The sequence below is a fragment of the Lissotriton helveticus genome, chromosome 3_1, assembly GCF_964261635.1.
Source record: "Lissotriton helveticus chromosome 3_1, aLisHel1.1, whole genome shotgun sequence".
Lineage (NCBI taxonomy): Eukaryota > Metazoa > Chordata > Amphibia > Caudata > Salamandridae > Lissotriton > Lissotriton helveticus.
Window position 1 is genome coordinate 260773641 of NC_136061.1, and position 23552 is coordinate 260797192.

General features: G+C 47.8%; 1 protein-coding gene across 1 annotated transcript in view; it reads left to right on the top strand.

Moving 5' to 3' along the window:
* The window catches only part of SYNRG (synergin gamma), a 550586-nt gene that overhangs the window by 504406 nt on the left and 22628 nt on the right, over window positions 1-23552 (top strand). The gene's annotated exons all lie outside the window — the stretch shown is intronic.

Sequence of the window (23552 nt, forward strand, 5' to 3'; positions counted from 1 at the left end):
ACGCCACACAGATGTCCTGCTCCTTTATTGGTAGATCCTGTGGAAAGGTCTGTGGGCATCGACGATTCTCCGGCCTGGAGCTCCTTGGTGTGATTTCGTTGGCAATACTTTCGGGCTAGTGAAGATGTGGTGTGTGAGTGTATATATAGGATGGTTAGCATCAAAGCAACCTCATTGGTTTTGTGACTTACAAAAACAAAATACATCCACTGTAACGTGAAAAATATAGATCTCAGGAGGTCTACATGCAATAAGCTTCCAGCAGCCCAATTTTTATTTTTGTGGAGGACTTCATAAATCTCTGGATGGACTGGAGAACATCCCTGCTTTTAGCATCAGTGAATTTAAACATGAACTAGCAATACGTTTGAAACTGGCTCGTAGTGCACTGCCTCAACAATTTAATTATGATAGAAAATAGGAAAGAGATCTATAGCCCAATGTGCAGTGGAAGATATAAAATCTTTATGATAATCTGAACACCATATACACAGATGAGACACTTCATTTACCCCAGAACCAAGGTACATAAATATGCCATGTTAGCACTGAGGAGCACCTAATCGTATGACAACTGGTCCAGTTCACTAACTTGTGCTGATGTGCAAGCAGTGTTGTTGTAGCAGACTCTTGGCTCCTGACATACTCAAATGGGAAACACATTGATTGTATCATCCAAATCCAGTGCAGTGTTTTATTAGGCGCTGCTGTCAGACTTTCTTGAATACCTGGTTAATGAATAGACATTCCACTGCATTTGAAATCCATAATCAATAATAGCTCCTTGAAATACAGGGCTGAGCATAATGTGCAACCAAGCAGCAACCATTCCCATTCCTCTGAGGTGGCCACGTAAAAACCCCTGTGACTGGGATGCCAGAAAGTTAGTCAGTTCACTGAAACCACTAGATACAATACCCAGGCTCCTATGCATTGGCAACATTGGGAATGAGCTTGGGGCATGAGCAGGTGGGCAGGGCTGTGTGGCAATCATGTGGGCATTATCGGCTTACTGCCTGCCCTTCTACACACCAAGAGCCTTCACGCTGAATGTCGCGTGGAACAGGTACTCACCTCAAAGCAAGTAGTCATCCTTTCACGTATTGAGGTAGACTGACTAAGCCAGAGCCACATTAAGATACCAAATGCTCCCCAAGAATAGTAAAAGTAAAGCTATTATGTAAAGCGAAGCATGAAATTCAACTTAAAATCTTGCAGGTTTCAAGCGTTGCGCCATTTCCTGTCATCCAACTGGGAAGCAAATTGGAAAAAAGTGAATAATGCTCATAGTACTTCTAAAGTCAGGAATCTAATTCTGCCTTTTTCCAATGAGAGGCAGAGGAAAGACACAAAAGACTAGGGGCCCACAGTTTGTTTTCTCAGAAGCTCTTACAGAAGCCATGTGGATGACCATGAAGATCCTGAAAGTCTGGACTTCCAGCAGAGGACACACATCCGGAGCTGGTACCATCATTGCTGACCTGGGGAGACTTCAACAGAAGGCGCTCACACATTCAGCAGCTAAAAATAATATCTGGTTATATCTGTTCTGGGCAATATTAATTACCTCTATTCTGCACTATTGGTGAAAAATGCATTTAAGCTTCTTTCATTTACAAGTCTGCATACAGTGATAACCGTATCAGCAAGAGGAACCATTTTATCCTCCTCGTTCCTAGCTAGAAATAGCACTTTAACGCGTTTTTTCTGGATCCCCACTGAAGGCAAAATCATTGTTTTTTATTCCCACATGTTCACCACAAAACAGGTAAATGCTGTCCTTCTTTACATAAACACCACTAAAGCAAGGAATAGCCCACCACCCCTCTCCTCCTATGAAGAGTTCCACAAGGCTAAGTGACAGGCATAGTTTTTACGGTTTGCCTTTCTAGTCTAGTTTTGAGAAACGTTTGATTTTCCTCTGGGTATATTTTATGAGGTTCAATATGGTTCCAATAGCTTCATACCGCTTGGTGACAATGTATTCTTGCCTGTTTAGGTATTCAAAACACATCCTTGATATGAAACTTTTACTTGGACTTTCTGTATTCCAAATATTTCTGTGCTCCAAGTAGTGCAGACATTGTACTGTTAAGATGAGGTTGACTGAATCCCTCAGCGCAGTGGTGTCTGATGGATACTACTAGCTGCAGGGTCTTTACCTATTAAATTTCCTGCATGCGCCCTACTGGATCTGACTTAGCTCTGGTTCCATCTCGATATGCCCTCAAAGAGCCACGTATGCTGCCACACCTGCACACTAAGGTTAGGCCCCTTTTTTACACCTTTCGAATCCTATCTGTAGGTTCTGTCCTGGGAACGTTTCCTACCAAAATCATCTTTTTGAAGTGTTTTAACAGTGTTTCAAGTCTTCCTTGGAAACCTCATTGTTTAAGCCATGTTGATCCTGCCACTAGCAGATGTTACCCTCTCCTCCACAGCACGTCTGCTTGTGGTTCCCGGGGCCAAACGTAGGCCTGGTGCACCTTAACATTATAAAGGACTGGGAGGCGAAGCTATTCATGGCAAAACTTGAGGCAAACTCTGGGATTGTCACTGGTCCCGATCCAGGTCCTGCTTCAGCTGGTCTTCAACCAGTAAATCTTTAAAGTAGGCCCCTTCTAATGACGAGGACAAGCCCCCAGAAAAGAACCCAAGAGGGACTCTTCAGCCTTGCATTATCGCTTCTGCTACAGGTCATTCTTATTAACGTTAGGTACCTGATTAAAAATAATGTGGCTTTTAAAGATTTTGTTCTTCAACATTCCCCTGACTGGGTATTTTTAACTGAGACCTGGGCACATGAGTTTTCTGGCCCCGAGCTTGTAGAAACTATCCCAGCAGGATTTTGCCTTTTTAGACTGGCTAGGGAGGGTCGCTGGGGGCTTGGGGGGGCGGTCTAGGGATACCTTTACTTTTAGATCAGAACCGCTCACTTCGACGCTGGATTCTTACCAGGCCTTATATTTTTCGATAAACTTTACTCTCACGGAGAGCTTTTCAGGGGTCCTCTGTTATAGGCCCCTGGGCTCTAGGGCCTTGTTTAGTCAAGACCTGTGTAATAAGCTAAAACCCTATTTTGACTGAATTTTAGTCTTCTTGGAGATTTTAACTTTCATTTAGAAAATAATGCGAATCTTGATACGCAAACGTTTATGGAATTCATAATTTGCTGGGTTTTTCACAATTAGTTGAATTCCCTACACACTTGGCGGACCACACCCTGTACGGAATTTTTTCCAGCAATCGTCGGCTGGAGGTGGGTGTGCCCCTCCCATCAGCATGGTCTGATCATTATGCTATTCCATTTCAACTAAGGGGTACAATATCAGGAATCTCCAATTCTGCCAATAGGGAGGTGGACGATAAGTGAAATTTTAATCTGGTCGCTAATGAATAGGTCGCAACTGCTTTTGCTGATTTTCAGCACCTGGAACATTTAAGTGCTATTCAGCGCCTGATATCCTTTCTAAGAAGATTTTAGCTGTGATGGACACTCTTGCCCCTATAAAAACGTACTACTCGGCAAGGAAGAAGCCCTCTGCACCTTGGTTTTCCGACCGTTTGCGTAAGATGAGACAAGAGTGCACAAGGAAGGAAAGGTTTTGGAGGAGGGATTTGACACCCCAGGGTAGAGATTCACACAAGCAATCCCTGAAAGCTTATAGAGCAGCTATCATTGAAGAAAAGGGAAGCTATTATTCTAAGATATCAGAGAGCCTGACGTCATCTAAGGAGCTTTTTAACATCTTTAACTCCCTTGTCGCGCCCACGGTCTCAGGTGCGGTGGAGCCATCTCAGGCGCTCTGTGATAGGTTGGCCTCCTTCTTCTGCTCCAAGATATCGGACATGTATGTTCAGATGGAGATCCTAAATGCTAATCAGGCACCCGGTGGCCTATCGGAAACCTATCCTGGTGATAGTCCGAGAAATGTGGTATCTGCAAGTCTCTCTGCCTTTCCAACTCTCACTCCGGAAACAGTAGAGAATTTACTTGTCAATTCAAGGTCGCCCCTGGATCATTGTCCTCTTAAGGTCCTGAAAACAGCCAAGGCGGCGCTTATCCCCCATCTTACTATGGTTCGGAACTTAGCCATCTCACAGGGCCAGTACCCCCTAAGTTGGAATGCGGCAGTGGTTAGGCCTCTCTTAAAAAAGCCCTCGTTAGACCTGTCAAACCTGAAATATTTCCATCCCATCTCCCTTCTGCCGGTCCCAGCGAAAATCCTATAAAAGTCCATCTGGACTCTCATTTGAGTGCCTATTTGAGGGAACATCAGATTTTGGATAGCTCGCAACATGGTTTTAGAAGGTTCCATAGCACGGAGACGGCCCTTACTGCAGTTTTGGATAATATTCGAGTGCAGGTGAATGCAGGTTATACCACTCTCCTGATCTTACTTGACCTCACTGCAGCATTCGATACCCTGTCTCCCCAGAGACTGGTGGAGTGTCTCAGGGAGATAGGGGTCGGGGGCTTGGCTTTGGATCTTCTGACTTCTTTCCTGGAAGAGCGGTCCCAAATAGTCAAATTGGGAAGCTTCCACTCGGAGTCTTCCCCCCTGGTCTGTGGGGTGTCTCAGGGCTCCTCCCTGAGCCCCACCTTATTTAATTTCTACAAGGCCCCACTGGCAGGGGTGGTGAAGTCCTTTGGTTTGGAAGTTCTGTCTTATGCGGATGACACCCAAATTATGGTGTCAATCACACAAAACACTAGGGATTCCGCGCAGAACTTCAAGAACTGCATGTTAGCAGTCTCGTCGTGGATGGTACAAAACTATCTCAAACTGAACGGCGAGAAGACGGAAGTCTTGATCTTTGGAGACAGTCCTAACATCTGGTCTAGGGAATAATGGCCTGATGCCCAAGGCGGCTGTCCAACCCCGGTCTCCCATGGGAAGAATCTGGGAGTTGTGGTAGATGTCTCCCTTTCCATGAACCTGCAGGTCTCCAGGACAGTGGCCACTTGCTTCGGGCTTATCCGGATTATAAGGAAAATCTCTCAGTTCCTCTCACTTGAAGCACGAAAAAAAGTGATGGCTGCATTAATACTGTTCAGATTGGATTATTGCAATGCCCTCTATTTAGGTATCAATAAAGGCCAGCTGCGACGTCTACAACTGGTGCAAAATGCCGCTACCAGGTTGGTGATGGACATCCCCAAACATCATTCGGTCTCGTCCTCCCTTAGGTCGCTGCACTGGCTCCCGGTGGACCACAGAATTGTGTTTAAAACCCTCTGCCTCACTTACAATGCATACTATGGCCTGGGCCTTTGGGCATAAAAACCATTTTTCAACAGTATGTGCCCTCCAGAAACCTGAGGCCAGCAAAAAAGAATCTCCTTGTTGTTCCTAGGGTCAAAAAGATGAGATGGGGCAAGAGGGCCTTTTCATTTGCAGCTGCAAATGTTTGGAACTCTCTCCCCGACTTTCTCTCGGGGCAACAAGAGCCCTCAATCTTCCGTAAAACCCTGAAGACATGGTTGTTTCCTTGAAAGTTGGGTTGGAGTAGGAATCGGTTCTGCCTGTATGATGTCTGGTGCTAGCGCCTTGATGCCCTTGGGCTAAGTCCGCGCTTTAAGAGTCTCACATTCATTCATTCTGCTTTCTGGTGGGGAGCTGGTAAGGTCTAGAAATTGACTGGTCCATTTCCCATAATTAGCCTCAACCACCTCTTCCAAGTCAGTTTTGATGGAACTGCAGCCAGTGCCATATTCTGGGCCAGCTGCAGGCACTGAGTCCCCAAAGGTTTCTGGAGTTTCCAGCTACTGGTACTGACCCAGCTTTGACCCAAGCTGTGCTGGGCCACCCAAGCTCCCTCTGGTGTGCCTACAGGCCTCAAGAAGCATTTGAATCCCAACCAGACATCAGACAATGACCCTGCTCCACCACCTTCTAACACTGTTCCGATGCTAGCTGTACTCCTCTGCCATAGGCCTCCAGCAGACTTTGGATAGGTTAAAGAAAGTGATACATTTTCTAAAGAAGACTTTCCTGGTCACACCCCAGCATAATGCACTACAATTGAGGTAGGAGGATTCCCCTTAAATACCTGGTCACGTGACCAGTAATAAGGCAGGCTTGAGGGGCTTTCTTGCTATGATTCAGATGCCCAAACATCGTATACCATAACAGAGGCAGGTGGTCTTATTCCCACTGTGGGCACAGATAATGTGGACTATTTAGCCTTGCAAAATGCCAGTGTCTTGGATAAGTCTCCTTAGGTGCATGTGAAATTTCCTACAGGTCCCCTCCGCCCCCCCCATCCAAAAAGTAAGCTCTATGCATAGTAGAGGAGGTCTTTACATTACCATTGCTGATAGGTTACCACAAAGATAACCTACTCACAGAAATCCTGTCGATGGAATCTTCTACTATGGAGTCACTTCTCCCCTTTAGTAAAGAGTTGATGGATTTCATTTTGGTCACCTGGAGTAAACCTGCTTCTGCACCTACAGTGACCCACCAGGTCACCTCGGCTGGCTCCTGGGCACCCGCAGTTTTTGGTGTCTCACCTCTACCTGGAGACCCTTGTTATTCAGGCTTACTCTTAGCAGAACTCTGATTCGCTCTTCTGTAGTCCTACAGATAGTCTAGAAAGATTGAGGCTGTGGGGATGACGTTCTCTTCATGGAGTACTGCTTTTTTACTCCCTAAATGCAACTTGCTTTTTGCCCTGTTACACCCATGTTTTGTGAGAAACAGTGCAGCTGGTGATTTCAACCTCTACAACCACCTTCATGACCATTTTACAGAAGATGTGCGAGCTGGGCAAGACTGATCCAAATGGATGTTCTCACAAGCCTGACAAAGGGGGCTAACATTTGTGGTGGTGCAATTAATGGAATCTTCTGTGATACCCGGGCCAAACGTATGGATATGCTGTTTAATGGAGCTTGCCTCTTTAGTGAGAAGGCAGACTCAGCACTTGAATGATTCAAACAAGATTGGGCCATGGCACAGTCTTTCAGAATGGCTTCCCATGCTCACTAGTTTCACCAAAAGTGCTGCACCTTAAAAATGTATTATCAGGTCTACCCCAGTCGGCAGCACCAACCCTCGCAGCCGGTGCATCAGACAAGCAAGTTATTTTACAGCTGCAGAGGGTGTGACAGCTACAAAGGCTGTCAAGGGCAGCATCAGTCTTCCTCCTCCTCCCTAGCCCCTCTCCCAAATCAGAATGAACTCATCCTTGAAGAATCATGTACGCCCTGTAGTCCTTTCATTTACCATGCTAGAAGTCCATCACCACAGACCTTGGGCCATTCAGATTGACGAGTTTGGCTATACACTTCCATTCGGATGGATTCTTCTACCTTCAGATTCCTCACCTGTAAAACTTCACAGGCGTCCGACTGGATCTGAAAAACTTAAACGCCTTGATGCTGCCAGTAGAGGGTGCTGCACTCAGTCGGGGCCGGAAGAGACATCAGATGACGTCCCCAAGGCCATAAAGCACCTGCTCCAGCACATCAACGTCCATTCTTTTTTCCGCACCTTCGACGTAGATCTGGAGCTTAGATTTATGAGAAGTTTTCCTCACATAAAATTACTAAAAGCAGTACCAATGTCTCCACCTAAGAAATTGGGGTTTAAACCCCGTAGGGCTTGTGAGGGACAGATGTCCATCATGGACCACCATTCGATCTGTATGTTTGGTTGGGCTCTAACCATGATACCAGATCTTGTACTTACTGCCTCGCAATAAACCCCAAGGCCATCAAAGAGGGGGAGGCCAAGGTCGTTATGGCTTGGACAAAGGACGACCATTGATGCCAGAAATGTTCTTGATGCCGTCCGGTTCTCCATCTTCCTTGTCCACCAAGCGGAAGAGCACTGACACTGCAAAAAAATCCAAAGAGCACTCAAAAGATAAGTCTCCCAGACGTTCTCTAACTCCCAAAGGAGATTCGCCATCTGAGTCAGAGTTAGTTGCAATCCCAACTGAAGATCCACCATGCAGCCCTGCTCCTCCACTAGGACTGGCTATGGACAGACCTCCACCGTATCCAGAACCTTCGCCGCCAGCTCCTGCACCTAAGCATTTGACACCGCAGTTCCCCAAATTCTTGACAACGGGCTCAGATCTAGTGGCATTCCTCAATGCCGTTTACACCATATTTGCAAAGGTTTTGATGCTGTAGAGCGCCCTCTTACTCGACAGCTCCAGCACAGCTCCTGTGTTAATGCCACTTAAGCTGACGTCCTTGGGCACTGCACCTTCGGATCTGGCTCCTCTGCCCTGCTGTGACCCAGCACTTCGGTTCTCAGCTCCTCAACTATCTTCATGGCCAGCACCGCCACCACCACTACCAACTAGTTAGACTGTTGCCACACCCCTGCTTCATTTCCTTAGAGAAGCACAAAAGGAGGCTTACCCAGCACACCTTCATAAAAATGTTGGTACTGATTCGAACCCTGTGCATGGTCTCCTCTATGAAAACCAAGGGCAGTATCCCCTGCAAGGTTTTCAGGGCCTATCATCAGCTAGTGGCCTGGATACTTCCCCTGAATTGACAATGGGGTTCCCTGCTGGAACACCCTCACAGTGGATCCACCTTGCAACCCTTCTCTTCTTCCTCCCCCTGTGCCTCAGGGAAAGCAGGGCTAGTTTGTCTCTCCAACCCCACATGGAGCCTGTGGGAGGAAAGGTGTCCTATTTCCTTCCAGCCTGAAAGGCCATTACTTAGGACCAATGGGTCTTTCCTATCATAGAAGAAGGGTACACCCTTCCCTTTCTTCAGGCTTTAACCCCTTCAGCGCTAATGACAAGGGTAACTCGTCATGGACTTTCCATTGATTTCAATGGAAAGTCAATGGGAAGAAGAGGGAGTACCTTAGCAGCCAAGTGGTTAACCTCCATCCCACCACCTCCCTTCTTCCCACCTCCTGATCATTTAACCATTCTACAGCAAACAATGACCGCTCTCCTTCTGAAAGGAGTGGTGGAGTTAGTGCCAGACAGAGAAATAGGCCAATGTTGTTGTGCACATTACTTCCTGGTGCTGAAGGAGGACAGCGGCATGCACCCCATTCTAGATTTCAGTTACCTGAATTTCTTCCTCAAAAAGGAGAAGTTCAAGATGCTGACCCTAGCTCAAGTTCTACTGACGCTGAAGCTTGGAAAAGAGATGGTGTCACTGAACCTGCAAGATGCAGCACTTCCACATCCCTATTCTTTGATCCCATCAGAAGTACTTGTGATTTGTAATGGGTTCTGTGCACTACCAGTTTGCGGTACTACCCTACGGAGTGACATCGGCACCTCGAGTCTTCACTAAGGTGATGGCAGTGGTTGCAGCCCATCTGATACGGTTGGCAGTGCGGATCTTCCCTTACCCGGACAACTGGCTCCTCAAAGCCAACTCGCCAAAGATGGTGTTGCACCACCTGCGGTCGATGACGTCCCTGTTGTGGGCTTTTTGATCAATGAGCCCAAATTTCACCTGCAATCCTTCCAACAACTCCAGTTCATAGGGTCAGTACTGGACACCACCCTATTCTCCTCTACAGAGAATGGAGGAGATCAGTCTGATTACATCGTGTCCTTCCCCTTCGCTGCGGCAGATATGGCTTGGTTGGGGAACAAGGCAAATCTGACATATGTGATGGTCTTTACTCCTCCTCCAGCCATGATACAGTAGTGACAGAAGCAATTTGGCTGGTGCTCAAGGCCTTCCTTCTCTCCAACGTCGGTGGGTCCATCCAGATCTTGACCGATAACATGACTGCGATATGGTATGTGAACAAGTATGGGGAGCACGATCTCACCTCCTTTGTCTGGAGGCTCAGAGACTGTGGTCTTGGGCACACCGTCAAGGGATCTGGCTCACTCCCAAACACCTAGCAAGGTGTCTGAATGTCCGAACCGACAACTGAACTGGCATTATCTTGCTGATCACAAGTGGCTTGCTGATCACGAGTGGTGCCTTCTACCTGAGGTAGTCCAGGACATCATCGCCCAGTGGGGCACTTCTCAGGTGGACTCATTTGGCTTTTCAAAAAATGCTCAGTGCCAGCAATTTTGCGCTCTCCAATATCCGTCGAGAGGAGCCTTGTGGTACACTTTTCAGTTGAGGTCAAACTTTTGTCTACGCACGCCCTCCTCCATACCCTTGATTTCTTGGGTTCTGAGGAAGATTTGCCAAGACTGGGCTCAAGTCCTTGTTGTGCCGGACTGACCGTGACAGGTGTTATGAGCCCCAATGTACCCCAATATAGGCCTAGAAGGTTACACAACCTTTTATCTATATTTGTCCTACCTTGCTCTACATAATGGCTCTGGCGCTGACCTGTTACCTAGGTAGATGCTGAATAAATGTTGTGTGGTTTTCTTTGAAAACTAGCCTCATTTATTATGCATGAGGATTCTTAGTATCACAGCAGGATTACCATCTTCTGCATAATAACTGTACAAAAGTCACCATTATCGTCATCCTTGGACGACAGGCCCACAGTACCATGACACATCTAGGTAGAACCCCTGAGGATACCTTTCGGGTATATATGTACCACATCCTCGCTGGGCAAACCAGAGGAGAAGCTTCCGTGCTGACACGAGATGCTGAAGTCCCTGCACGCAGACACTTCAGCATGCAGTGGTCTGAGATCCCTTGCGGGGTGTCCAACCCGAGACCAAGACTGGGTCCGTAGTTCTCTCCCATCAGGTAATGGGGTTGGCTCTTTCCTAGGGGGATTCTTGGCTTCACATCTACAGAGATGCTAGGTACAGTTAGCTAGGGTTAGCATCTTAGGAGTGCATATGATTATTGCCATGTATCTACATGCCTGCATATATGCACTGTTTTAGCGCCCTGGTAGAATTCTACCTATTATTTACTCTATTGGTGCTTGTAATCGTATGTATCTGTTTCTGTCTAATGGTTGTTGCAGCACACTAATTTTATACTAGAATGACGCTGGTTCAATAAATGCTTATTGAAAACGTCCCCACCATTTATTCTGTGTACCTCTCTGAGACCAAGTGAGCACGAGTGACTGAGCGAAAAGTACTGTTCTGTTTCCTCGATCCCTGAGGGGTCAGGGTTGTCATGTTCGATAGTTGACAGAAACTGTTTCTTCCTTGGTAAGGTTGTGGGGCTTATAGTGGTACTGTGAGCGAGATGGTTCACAGACTAAAATATCCTTTGGGGGTGTCTGGAATCAGTCTGGACACCAATCCGTTAGTTTATGTTGTCTAAGAGCGCAGATCCTATATAGATTTGTAGGAACTACACAGCAGTGTGGTACACAGACCTCCTGCGCTTCTCCACATGTCCTTAACTCCGCCTGCCATTTATTACGAGTTTCCTTTCCCAGTCGAGTGGACTGGTTCTGCATCCCAGTCAGCGAAGCCTTCACCTACGTGCTGGGAGATTCAGGTGGTAGATGTTATATTTTCTACATGCCATCCCTCCACTAAATCAGTGTGCTCTGGCAGATGAGGCAACTTTGTGCTTGGTGTGCGAACAACAGTGTGGATCCCTTGCAGGCCAAGCTAGCCCAAATGGTGAAGTTTGCTCTTTTCCTAGCTCAGAGAGGATGTGATGTTGGCTCTGTGAAGGGCTGTTTAGCCACCTTGTGTTTCCTCTTTCTTCCCGATCAGCCATCCATGTTTAATTCTCCTATTGTCTAATGCTTTCATAAAGGCCTGACTAACCTTTTTCCTCCCTCTCCATTTGTAGTACCTCATTGGGACTTGAATTTGGTTCTTACGTTCTTGATGGGGGACTCCATTTAAACCAGCTACACAATTCTACGCTGAACATGTTGACTCTCAGTATGGTGTTTTGGTTGCCATCAAACCTGCTACACTGTTCAGTGAGTTACAGGCCCTGAGCTGTTGTCTCCCGTTCACTACTGTCTTCCCAGACAAGTTGGTGTTGTGAACCAGGGCTGCGTTCCTTCCTAAGGTGATCACTCCTTTTCACCTAGCCTAATCCATTACCCTCCCAACCTTCTACCCCCCACCTCATCCTTCCAAGGAGTAGGATCAATTGGATGGAAGGCAGGCTGTTAATTACTGCCTAGACTGCAATTCGGGATTATATGACCAGCTCTTCATGGTCCCAAAGAAGGGGAAAGCAGTTCAGAAGAGGATCCTATCCCGATGGATCATACTCTGCATTAAAATCTGCGGCGCCCTCGGCAAGGAGGGGCCACCTGAAGGAATAATTTCACATTCTATCAGAGCCAAGTCCATAACTTCGGCACTGGCTCTGGGTGACCCGATTGCAGAAATATACAAAGCTGCGACTTGAGGTTCCATGTACAACTTTGCAAAGCATTACTGCATTGATGAGTGGGTACGCAGGGACGGGCACTTCTGTAGATCCGTCTTGCAGAATTTCCTGGTCTGGATCTTCCATCAACCCTCCATATGGGCAGGGTAGTGCTGTGAAATGTGTTCGTCAGGTAAGGAATATACAGGTACAAGTATCCAACAAAAGAAAGTTACTTACCTGTACGATGTTTCTGGTGGATACTCTTACTGCAGATTCCTCACTGATGCACCTGCCTCCCGGTTTTGATGGATGGCTTGTTGAGACACTTAATAAAAAAATTTTTTTAAATATATATATATATATATATATATATATATATATATATATATATATATATATATATATCGAAGCCTCGCGATTTTTCATTCACTCTCCCCTCGAAGGCTTGGACAAAGTGGTGGGAAACTAATGTCATTGCGCAGTGGTGGGTGCTTTATGGACTCCGAGACGTCTCCTGATGTCACTTCCTGTGCCGACTGAGTCCAGTGCCCTCTACTGGTGGCATCAGAACTTTTAAATTTTCCAGATCCAGTCTGATGCCTGGGGATTATTCTACAAGTGAGGAATCTACAGGTAGATAGAGCATCCACCAGGAACATCATTACTGCAGGTAAGTAACTTTTTCTTACAGGACTTGCCTCCCCCTATACCCCGTGTTACCTCACACCACCATGCCCTCATTCTGCAGCAGGAAATTCTTGCTCTGTTGATCAAAGGAGCCGTGGAATTAGTTCCAGCTAACGAAATTGGGTAGAGGTGCTCCTATTATTTTCTTGTACCCAAGGAGGACAATCTCCTCCATCATATTCTGGACCTTTTTGTTCTGATTATCTTCCTCCCTTATGAGATATTTAAAATGCATTCCCTTGGGCAGGTCCTTTTGGCTCTGGCTCTGGAAGACTGGATTTTCTTCCTGTATTTGCATAGTGCAGCTCCTGCAGTTGCACGGGAGGTGGGCTTCACCCACTATCATTTTGCAGACATGTACGCCAAACCACATGCCCCCACCCCGAGTTTTCTCCAAAGTGACAGGGGTAATTGTGGCACGACTTTACATGTTGGGGATCTCTGAATACCCGAGCCTCAACAACCAGCTCCTGAAGGCTGAATCACTATAGTTAGTATTGGACCACCTGCAGGCTATGATCTTCCTTCTTTTTGATGGTGAGTATTCGAACAACCCTCTCTCCCCAAGTCACGCCTCCATGCCTCCCAGTGTCTCCTTTTTTTATTGGGGTGATGCTGAACACTGTTCCTCAAGGCCTTCCCACCTCCCAGCAAGTATGGTGCCTTCAGACTATGATCCTGAGGTTTCAGGAGGGAGCTCTGCTTCCCTTACTGACAGTCCTCCACCTTTTGTGCCTGCTCGTTTCTGCATCCTGCTGCTGCCCATGCTCCAGTGGTGTCTCTGTTTTCACTAGGCCCAGGTCTAGAGTGACCAGATGGACAGCATTCAGGTTTCCCCAGAATCAACTCAAGACATACTGTGGGGTGGGGGGCTGACAATGGACTACCTGCATGCGGGAAGCTTTTCGTCATACCAGTGGTTTGTACAATAGTTACCACATTTGTGGCAGTATACCCTGTCCACCAAACTCTGAATCTGGCCTTAAATTCCAAATTAGGTCTTCTGGAGGGTTGCCCAAGATGAAGATGGACTGAGCCACCTTCTGGTGAAGCCACCACCCATGGTCAGACTGCAATCAAGAGATCACTGGCTCGCACATTCAGGGAGTCCACCAGGTGGTCAACGACTAGTCAGATATTCAGAACATGAGACCACAGCCTCAGTGCCATCAGGCATATGGTGCATACCTACGCCACACTGCTGGTAGGCTCAGTATTAGATTACTTTCAATAGGTGGCTATATATAGTCCTATTTTTCAGGATATAAGGAAATTAGAAGTCTGGCTTTCTTTTCTAATGACAGACTCATTCCAAACGAACAAATTGTGTCCATAAACGAACACAACCACGTGTGTGTTTTTTTTTCCCATTTTAGGATGCCTGCAAAGAATCCGTTGCTTTTATTGACAGATAGTCCTTTTTTTAGGGACTACAGTTGTAAAATGTGGCTGTTGCAATCTGAAATAGCTTCTGCTAAAACTTCATGTTTTACATAATATTGCAGTGAACCAAAGGTCTAGGAAAATTCTCCCCGTCCTCAGACAGTTCACTGGCTTCTTCTAAAAGGTGAGCAATGGATACGAGGCTTCATTTTTATCTACAACAATCTACAAACCAGAGCTCAACTTTATCTAAAAAAACATCTATGTTGGCGCATGTTCAGCAGGACACTGTAAACTCCCGTAAGGAAAAGATTCTTTGCAGTTAGGGGTCCTCAGTATGGACGCGCTATCACTCCGGATATCTGCATATTAGTGGCGCATCGGGATTGGGGACGGCGATTAACCTCAAAGTCTATGAGGTAATGTGTCCCTAGAGAATTCAAAAGAGTATTCCCAAATAGTCAATAAGAAAGGACTGACTCAACAAAGGAGTTTGAGATCAGAAATTTAGGAAAACCATAAAGGTTTATTACAATTTAAAGGTACAGCACAAAATTTAAAAAAAAATCAGATTCAGCCTTAATTCTCTTTGAAGTTAATTAAAGGTTACCGGAAATCATGTGCCATAAAGGCCATCAGTTACACGAATACAGCAAATCATCAGAAAATGGCAATATCCCTAATAGAGACCCAAAGATCTGTCTCACCCCCACATTCAAGGGTTCATGTAGCCATTCTCAACATAGGAAATCATGGAAATTGCAAAGTCAGCATGGTTTGAGCAGCGTACCATCTTAGCACTCACCCACAACATGAATATTGATTCTCCCCATCTTACCTAATGTCATCTGAAGGTGTCAGAAAAAACTAGTTACATAAACAACAGAAACAATCATGAATGCATGTAATACAATGTGCTAGCTGGAAGAGCCTTAGATATTAGCAAAAGGCTTCTTCCAGTGAGTTCCTCGAGAACAATATGTCATACAAAGTAAATAGTGCAAATCTTGCTGCATTTTTTGTTGAACAAGGAAATATTAACACAGAATAAGCATCAAGATTCAGCAGCCATTTTAACAAAGATGGAGACGATGTCTAACTGAGGTCTATTTACCTTAGGCCAGAAAAGCTCACTAAAACACATCATAATAATTTTGTTTCAACTGCAATAGCTCCATGTAAAGATGCATGTATAAATTAAAATGTAGCGAGACTAATATTAAAGCACATATTATTGTGAAAAACTTCTATATTAGCTATGGTAGTTGGCGCCCAGAAAAATATTGCTCTCCTTTTTCTGAACCATAAAAAGTGCCTCTGCATCCTGTAGCAACCTTAGATGCATCCTCCTGCCTATGCAGGAACTCTAAACAACGGTAGGTCATTATATCTATGCACAAATCAGCCTTGTTAGGGCGCCTTAAAGTGTTGGGAGCCATATCCAATGGATAAAAAAACAAATAAGTGGCCCCCCTTAGACCATGATATTTCAAAATTGATGCAAGTTATATTGGGCCCACAAGCAGAATGTAAACATTTACAGCAGATTACCCCTGCAAGATCTACTGGCAATTAACCTGTCATCCACAGAAATGTAATTACTTTTTCCAGGAAGCCTGCAGTGGATATCGTAATTAGCAAAATATATTGTTGCCAGTATTGTCTACTTTAAATACCACTAATATTTTTTCCAACATACTTAGCGAATATTTGGGGGAGAAGACTCTAAGTGGAATGCCTACAAAAAGAAATTTCCTGCACGTAGTTGGAAAAATTGAAATGTGGTTCATTTTTAAGTTTTGCCCAAGACAATGCTCATGTGCTGTTGGTGAAATTGTTAACAAAAAAAAAGATTAAAACGATTTCAGAGCCCATCCATTGCTTACCATTGGTTGGCTCCTACGTCATTTGTTTTCTTGCTTCTGATTGGTTGGCGCCTCCTGCTTCTATCTGGGGTTTTAATGTTCTCTACTGTGAAGCATGGACATACTACAGCCCCCTGTTTGCGGCCAGTGTCCTTCCACTGGCTGCGTGCTTCTCAAGGTACTTTTCTTTTTTTTTATTTTGCCTTGTAGTTTGAGAGTACAAGGCACTCAACACTCCATCTCACTCCTTCGTGTTGAGCGACCAACCCCCGCGCTCCTCTCGCTGTGTGTTGTTGCTGCTCCCTCCCTACTCCCCTGATCCTCTTTCATGTTGCTTACCCCCACCCCCATCCATTCTGTTTTTTTGTGTCAGAATCACGCTGTGTGGGTCGCGCTAAAGGCCCTTTGAATTCCTGTTGTTTCTTCGTGGCTGGGCTTTGCTCCGCCCGCCCTGCTTCATCGTTCCAGCTCCAGCTCCAGCTTGGTGTCCGGCCGGGATTGGCTCCGCCGGTCCCGCTGAGGACCACAAGATCCAGGATCCTTTGGGGCAGGACGCTCTTTAATCATGCGCCAGGAGGCGCATAAAGCCACGTCTGGTGCTGAGCCCCCTCGGTGTCAGAATCACGCTGTGTGGGCCGCGCTAAAGGCCCTTTGAATTCCTGTTGTTTCTTCGTGGCTGGGCTTTGCTCCGCCCGCCCTGCTTCATCGTTCCAGCTCCAGCTCCAGCTTGGTGTCCGGCCGGGCTTGGCTCCGCCGGTCCCGCTGAGGACCACAAGATCTGAATCCTTTGGGGCAGGACGCTCTTTGATCACGCGCCAAGAGGCGCATAAAGCCACGTCTGGTCCCTCGCCCCGCGAGGTCGCCTGCCGGGCTAAGCCCGGGACAAGGGCGGGGCCGTCTGCGGCCGTCCGAAGCCAGTCGGGGCTGGGCTGGGCCACCCCTCTTTCATCTGCTCCTTGGGCCAATGATAGTAAGCTTTCTAGTACTCTCTAATTGACTCTAAGTAATTGGGGCTTTAACCTTTGGTTTTTACCATAGTATGGACTTTGGCATCTTTTATCCATTCCCGATACTGTTTCCTAATATTGTACTGTGGGCGTAATACCAAATAATGATATCCCGTCTCAGTAAGGGGAGAAATTCTTTGGTGGGCGGCTCGGTAAGAGGGACTCTAGATAACTTTATTACTAGGGCTGCTACGGTCCTGGAACGGGAGATAGCCATCACCGAGCGACGCCTTTCTTTGGAACCCCTCTATGCTAAGCGCTCATCTCTGGGACATATTCAGCATGTAATAACACCCCCACCCAACACTACGCCAATAGACCCAACTTGTGATACCAGTGTTCCGCTATTATTGCGGGACACTTTACCATCACCCAAATTAATCCGGGACAGTAATATATTTGATCTGAACACTGCCCCATCATTTGAATCTTCACTAGAGGAACATATACCTAGTTCCTCCCTTAAGCATACCAAGAGAAAGAAAACATATAAAAAAAGATTTCATCAGGGCCTATAAGTAAAAGAAGAAAGCGTGCGGAAAATTGGCAAAGTGGCAGACGTAAACACACACCAAAAACTACCCCAAGTATCTTAAAGAGTCCCATGATACCTGTAAGGAACTCCATACGGGACCATTTTCAACCATTGGTTCCTCCTCTACCAGATTTAATGGCAAACATTGAGCAACTGGTAAAATCCTTAATATTGCAGTTAGTGGAGAGGGTGAAAACAATCGCTGAACAATTGGGGTCTCTTGAAATCTTAATTACTGCTAACATAGATTCAACCAGGGAATTAACTACCCATTCCCTGAAACAACCCACACAGGATGTCTCCAAAGGGCCCAAACTAAGCAACCCAATGAGCACTCCGGTTCCTCCACCTACTAATAAAGATAATGGTTTGGAACCTAGGACTACACCGGAAGCCCAAATAACACACACGGGACATACCACTGGAGGGCAAGTCAACATACCTACTATATAAGACAACCTCCAAGGAAACATTACCAACATGCGGTCATTTAATAAGAACCAGAGGGGAATGATACAACAAATCGACCTGCCCCCCGAGGCGATACCTTATGTAGTGGCACTCACTGGGGCCCCGGTATTATCGGCTGGGAAAACAGAAAGTTACTACGAACTTAAAAATAAAGTGGTACATTGGTTGCAGTTAAATAGGCCATTGCCCACTAACATTGACGGGGAAATTCTGCATGTCAGAAGATTAGGATAGGTGGGGCACAGACCAAAGGACATTGAAGGTGGTGTTATAATAGTCAATTTTAGGGACCCCCGTGCAATTACACACATTGTAGACTGGTACATCGACCGGGGTGGTAAAGGAATAACGACACATGATTTAAGTTATTTTTATCCCCGCTCCTTATTGTCTAACCACTCAAGACCTCTGCCTTTAAATCTGGCTCATATAGATGCCCCTCGTTTTAATATCCCTACTTTTAATCATTTTTCTGTTTTCTCCGGCCTGGAAGGAGTGGATTGACTCCCCAATTCGACCATCAGGGACAGTTCTGCCCCTAATGATGCACAAATGCAACCAACATTTCATGTCACAGCTGAAGGTAAAATGATTATCCAAATGGCCCCTTTTGACTCATTTGTGGAAACAATATTCAGCAATGGACTCCATAAAGCCAAATAGAAGGCCCAAGTCAGCCCGCACAAAATCTTATGATAAGCTTATACCCACCATTCTTGATCCTGATATGACCTCAGGTATCCCGACTGCTCATTCGGGAAATAAGCAAGTGAGTAAGACGGTACAACTTCATGTAGGGATTGACCAGACATCTCTTAAATTGCATGACACCCAGGACTATGCCTCTCTTAACATGCAGGTATTAAATATAGGCTCAGATACTTTTATTACTACTTCTGAGTCTAATAACTCAAATAGGCCTCCCGTAATTAATGCCCCTTTAATTCAGCCATTCTGTTCTGGAATGGCATCCGATCTATCTGTTGTTCCCTTTATGGACAGTAGGGAAGGACTAATACCCAGCATTAGCAGTAGTGCTGCTACCAACCACGAGGCACAGTATGATAACTTACTATCATGGAATGTGGCTGGTCTTTCTGACAAATCTACTAATTTTACATGGTTAGAAATTGTTACTCGCTATAGTATTGTTTGCCTACAGGAAACGTGGACAACCAGTGAGATTCATCTCTTGGGGTATAAGACCTTACATGTACCGGCTATCCCCACCACACATGGTAGAAATAAGGGAGAGTTATGCACGTACATTTCGACTAAGTGCGGCGCAACGCACGTAAAGCATACCTGGACGGAATTTTACCAAATTATTGCCTTTACTTGGGGAGTCCTGAAAAATCTTATTTTGGTAAACTTCTATAATAACATCCCAACTGTTGGAAATGGGATCCCTGGCTGGCCAGGGCTTTCGTCAAAGTCAGTCAGAGACCACCACCCCCAAGTCAGGGCAAGGGAGTTACACGCCAAGATAACCCCGACTCACCCTCTAGGTAACGTGGCGCGAGCAGCAAGGCTAAACTTGGAGGCGATGTAAGTTAAGTATTTGCGCACGCACCCCAGCAACAACACCCAGGCCCACCACAAAGGAAACTCCACACAAGGTTATATAAAAATAGCCTTTGTATTACACCAAAACACATTAGATAAAACACACACTTTACAATGTGCCAGAGGCACGGGCAGAATTTACAAGGGGATATTTACAAGACAGGGCCACCTGGACCACTGTCAGGAATCAGAAGTAACACTTTCAGAACTAATACTTTTGCATGTAAAATCACTGTAGCACAAAATAGCACACAACCAGTAACTACTGGTAACCAGGATCTCACTAGCACCACCTGCACTAGGGAGAAAACAACCACCTATGTATCACAATACCTGTAGGGGTGTAAAAACAGAACACATGATGCAATGCATAACATTCAGAGGTGTAAAGGTAAAGCACATGAAGCATAACCTACATTCAGAGGTGCATAGAAAAGTACAATTGCGCCAAACTCACGTAAGTCACCACCTGTGACTGTCCCTAGGCCCTCTGGCCTTGTTGGGGCTAGGACGCCCTGTGTCCAAAGTGTCCAGGGTCCTAAACGTGGCAGTTGCCCACAAAGTGCTGGGCAACTGGTGCAATTGAGGGGGCCACGTGGGAGCCTCTCTAGGCTCTGCCCAACTGACTGTCTCCTGAGCCTCTCTGGGCTCGTGAAACAAATGGCCCCTGAGCCTCTCTGGCTCGCAAAACAATCTGGTGCCTCGAGCCTTCTCTCCGGGCTCACAACCAGGTGGGGGCAAGGTGGGGCCTTCTGGGGCCACTCCCCCACAGACACCAAATGCCCTCTGAGCCTCTGGGGCTCGTGAATACAACTTGCCCCTGAGCCTCGCAGGCTCCAACAAACAAATGCCGCCTTTACGAGCCTCTCGGGGCTCTGAAACAATTGGATGCTGCCCCTGGAGCCTCGTGGCTCCAACAACCCAAGATGCGGGCAGGGAACCTCTTACGGGGGACTCTGAATCCAATACCCGTGTCCCCCGAGCCTCTCAGGCTCTACACACAAGGGCGCGAGGTCGCGCTGCTGAGGGGGCGGGGGTGGGGGGGCGGACACCGACAACGTGTCCCGGCACCCCTCCCTTCGCTTCCGTGGGGCAACACTCACCGGCTCTGGTGAAGGTCCGGGGGCTCCTCTCTCCCCGGGGCTCTCCCTGTAGGCAGCAGCTTCCGCCTGCCTCTCTCCTGCCCCCGGCCTGCCTGACTTCCAGGTTGCGGCTGCGGGGGCAGGACTTCCGGTCGGCCCGCTCTCGGATTGGCCGGCCGGTAGGAACACTTCCGGGTCGTCGCGGGCAGCGCGGCGGCCCGTCTCCGGCACTTCTAGGCGGGGGCTCAATAAACCGAGGGGTCGGCACCCTCGAGGAAAATACGAAAAACGGGTGGCAAGGTCCCTGGCAGGGTGGGCACCTGCCAGGCGACAAAACCCTCGAAAATAAGCGAGGTGGCACTCGCTTGGGGCGGCCAATGCCGGGTGGGCACCGGCCTCTTCAAATAAAGCGCTCCCCAGCGCTACAAGCCACAAGAAAGCGCTCCAAAGCGCTATAGCAGAACAAAAGCGCTTCCAAGCGCTAAGAGGCAATTCCAGCGCTCCCAGTGCTAGAGGACAGCCAAAAGTCCAGCAAAAGTTCAGGGAAGTAGGCAGAGGGGCAAAGCTGGGGTAAGAGCCAGCACACTGGGTCTCCAGGCAGGGAGACACCCCAAGTGGCGGTCCTCTGGCCCAGCAGCAGCAACAGCCCCCTCAGGATCCTGAAAGAGAACAACTTCAGTGGGGACACAGCCCCATTTTTATACAGTGCATTCCTTTGTCTGAGGGTGCAGAGTGGGGGCGGAACCAGTCGCAGCTGGTTCTTGAGTACTCTGTTTACCTCAACCACCCTCTCTATTCACTGGCAGGGCTTGGGTCATTAGACACACCACAGGGGGGCGGAGCCAGCATTGTGTGGGGAAAACCCAGCCCATCCAGGACACAGGTACACTCCTCCCACACATGACTCATGCTAATCTCCCACTCACCACCGGGCAGACCCATCCAGACTTCCTGGAGCCTGGCATGCCAGCCAGCTCCAGCCGATCACGCGCCAGCACCCTCACAGCACACATACAGCCATGTCTAGAAATGGCGCTTCCCTACTAGACACATACATGCTGCATACACCATCTCGCAGCATTCACTCTCACGAGTTCACACATACCAGACTCAAGCCTGTACACCCCACGCATCAGGAACTACCAGGGACACATCCATTCCCCATGCATTCCTATGGGCGGGCAGGCCTAGCTCAGCACATGCACTCAGAGTGCGCACGCACTTTCCACTGGGACACAGTGAAAGTGCGCAGAATCCCAAAAATCACCATTGCCAGGTCACCATTTCACGCAAAAAGTCTAGGGGTGAACCTGCCCTAAGGGCCAAAGTCCAACATAACCCCCTTCCAGCCAAAACGCAGGGGAGACCAATCACCACCGTGATGGACTTCCCTGCTTGGGGCGATAGAACACGGACGCGGGCCCACAACTGCAGGGACACCCTCCTGTTCTACGCCATGGTGAACCCAGGGGATTCCTTCTAAACACACTGTCTGGACCAACTGGGCTACCCCACTGGTACTCCCAAGTTGTCCGCGGCCAGGACCAGGCCCTGGGCCACCCAGGTGCCACTGGTCCATGCCAATTCGCAGAGCGGGGGGTAGTAACCCCTGGCACATAGCGGCCATTTTCCACTCTTCCTGTCTGCAAGACAGGACTAGACTGCCACTGGTTCTCCAGCCTAGGGCCTACAACCTCAGGCGGACCAGGAGTCTCGGGGAAGGCTCTCCGCCCCCTACCTCTTCTCCTAGGGTTCCTCCTCCTCCGACGAGGGGTACACCTAGAACGCCATTCCAACCCAGGGCTTATCCACTCAGGTTGCACCGGGGTCAGAGGTGGGCTCTCCCACCCTCTGCACCCCCTTCCAGAGGTCTGCCCTCTCCCACCTGGAGAAGTTCCTCTGGAAGAAGAACCGGTCAGGACACTGGTTACAGTCGTCCTACCCTTCAGGTCAGGCTGATCCTGAACCTGGCCATCCAACCTCTGGTCTAAAACCTTCGGTGGAACAATTGCCTGGTCTCCAGGACTTCTGGGGATTCACACTCCATCCCCCTGAGGCTAACAAATGACACATCTGTTGCGTGACTATCTGTCTGGCGCAGATCTCCCGCCTTCTGTCCACCTGACAGTGCGTGACCATCCCCCAGACCAGAAGTGGCGCCACCCGGGTCCCCCCAAGAAGATCTAGCCCAACTGGCTAGTCCCTGGTCCACTGGTGCATCCACTGGGGAACTCCCCCAATCACTCCTCACTCTGGACTCCTGTACCCTCCCTACTGGAGCAGTACTGCCAGATTCTAGAACCACAGGAGCTCTGGTTACAGACGCTCCAGGTCCTCTACTCACTAGGAGATCCTCCTCAAATGGACTAACAGGACAGCCTAGGTCCCCAACCTGGTGTTCCCTCAAGAAACCATCCAAGTCCTGAGGCAGGGCTTCGGGCGTCTGGGGAACCTCGGTCTCCCCCTTACTCCTGCTCCACTGAGCCAGGCAGTAAGCCCCTACACCCTCCTCGCTATCCTGGGACCTAGCTGGGCTACACTGAGCCTCTTCCACCACGCTGGGCTGGAAGATCCCTGAACCACTACTTTTGGAGTCACTCACCAATGACTCTAGAGAACCTCTGGCTCTTTCCCAGCGGTCTGCTTCATCTGCAAGCTCACATGCCTCAGACAATCCACACCCCAACAGGTGTGTGCGCAACCCTGGTGAACAACAACTGAGCAGGTGCT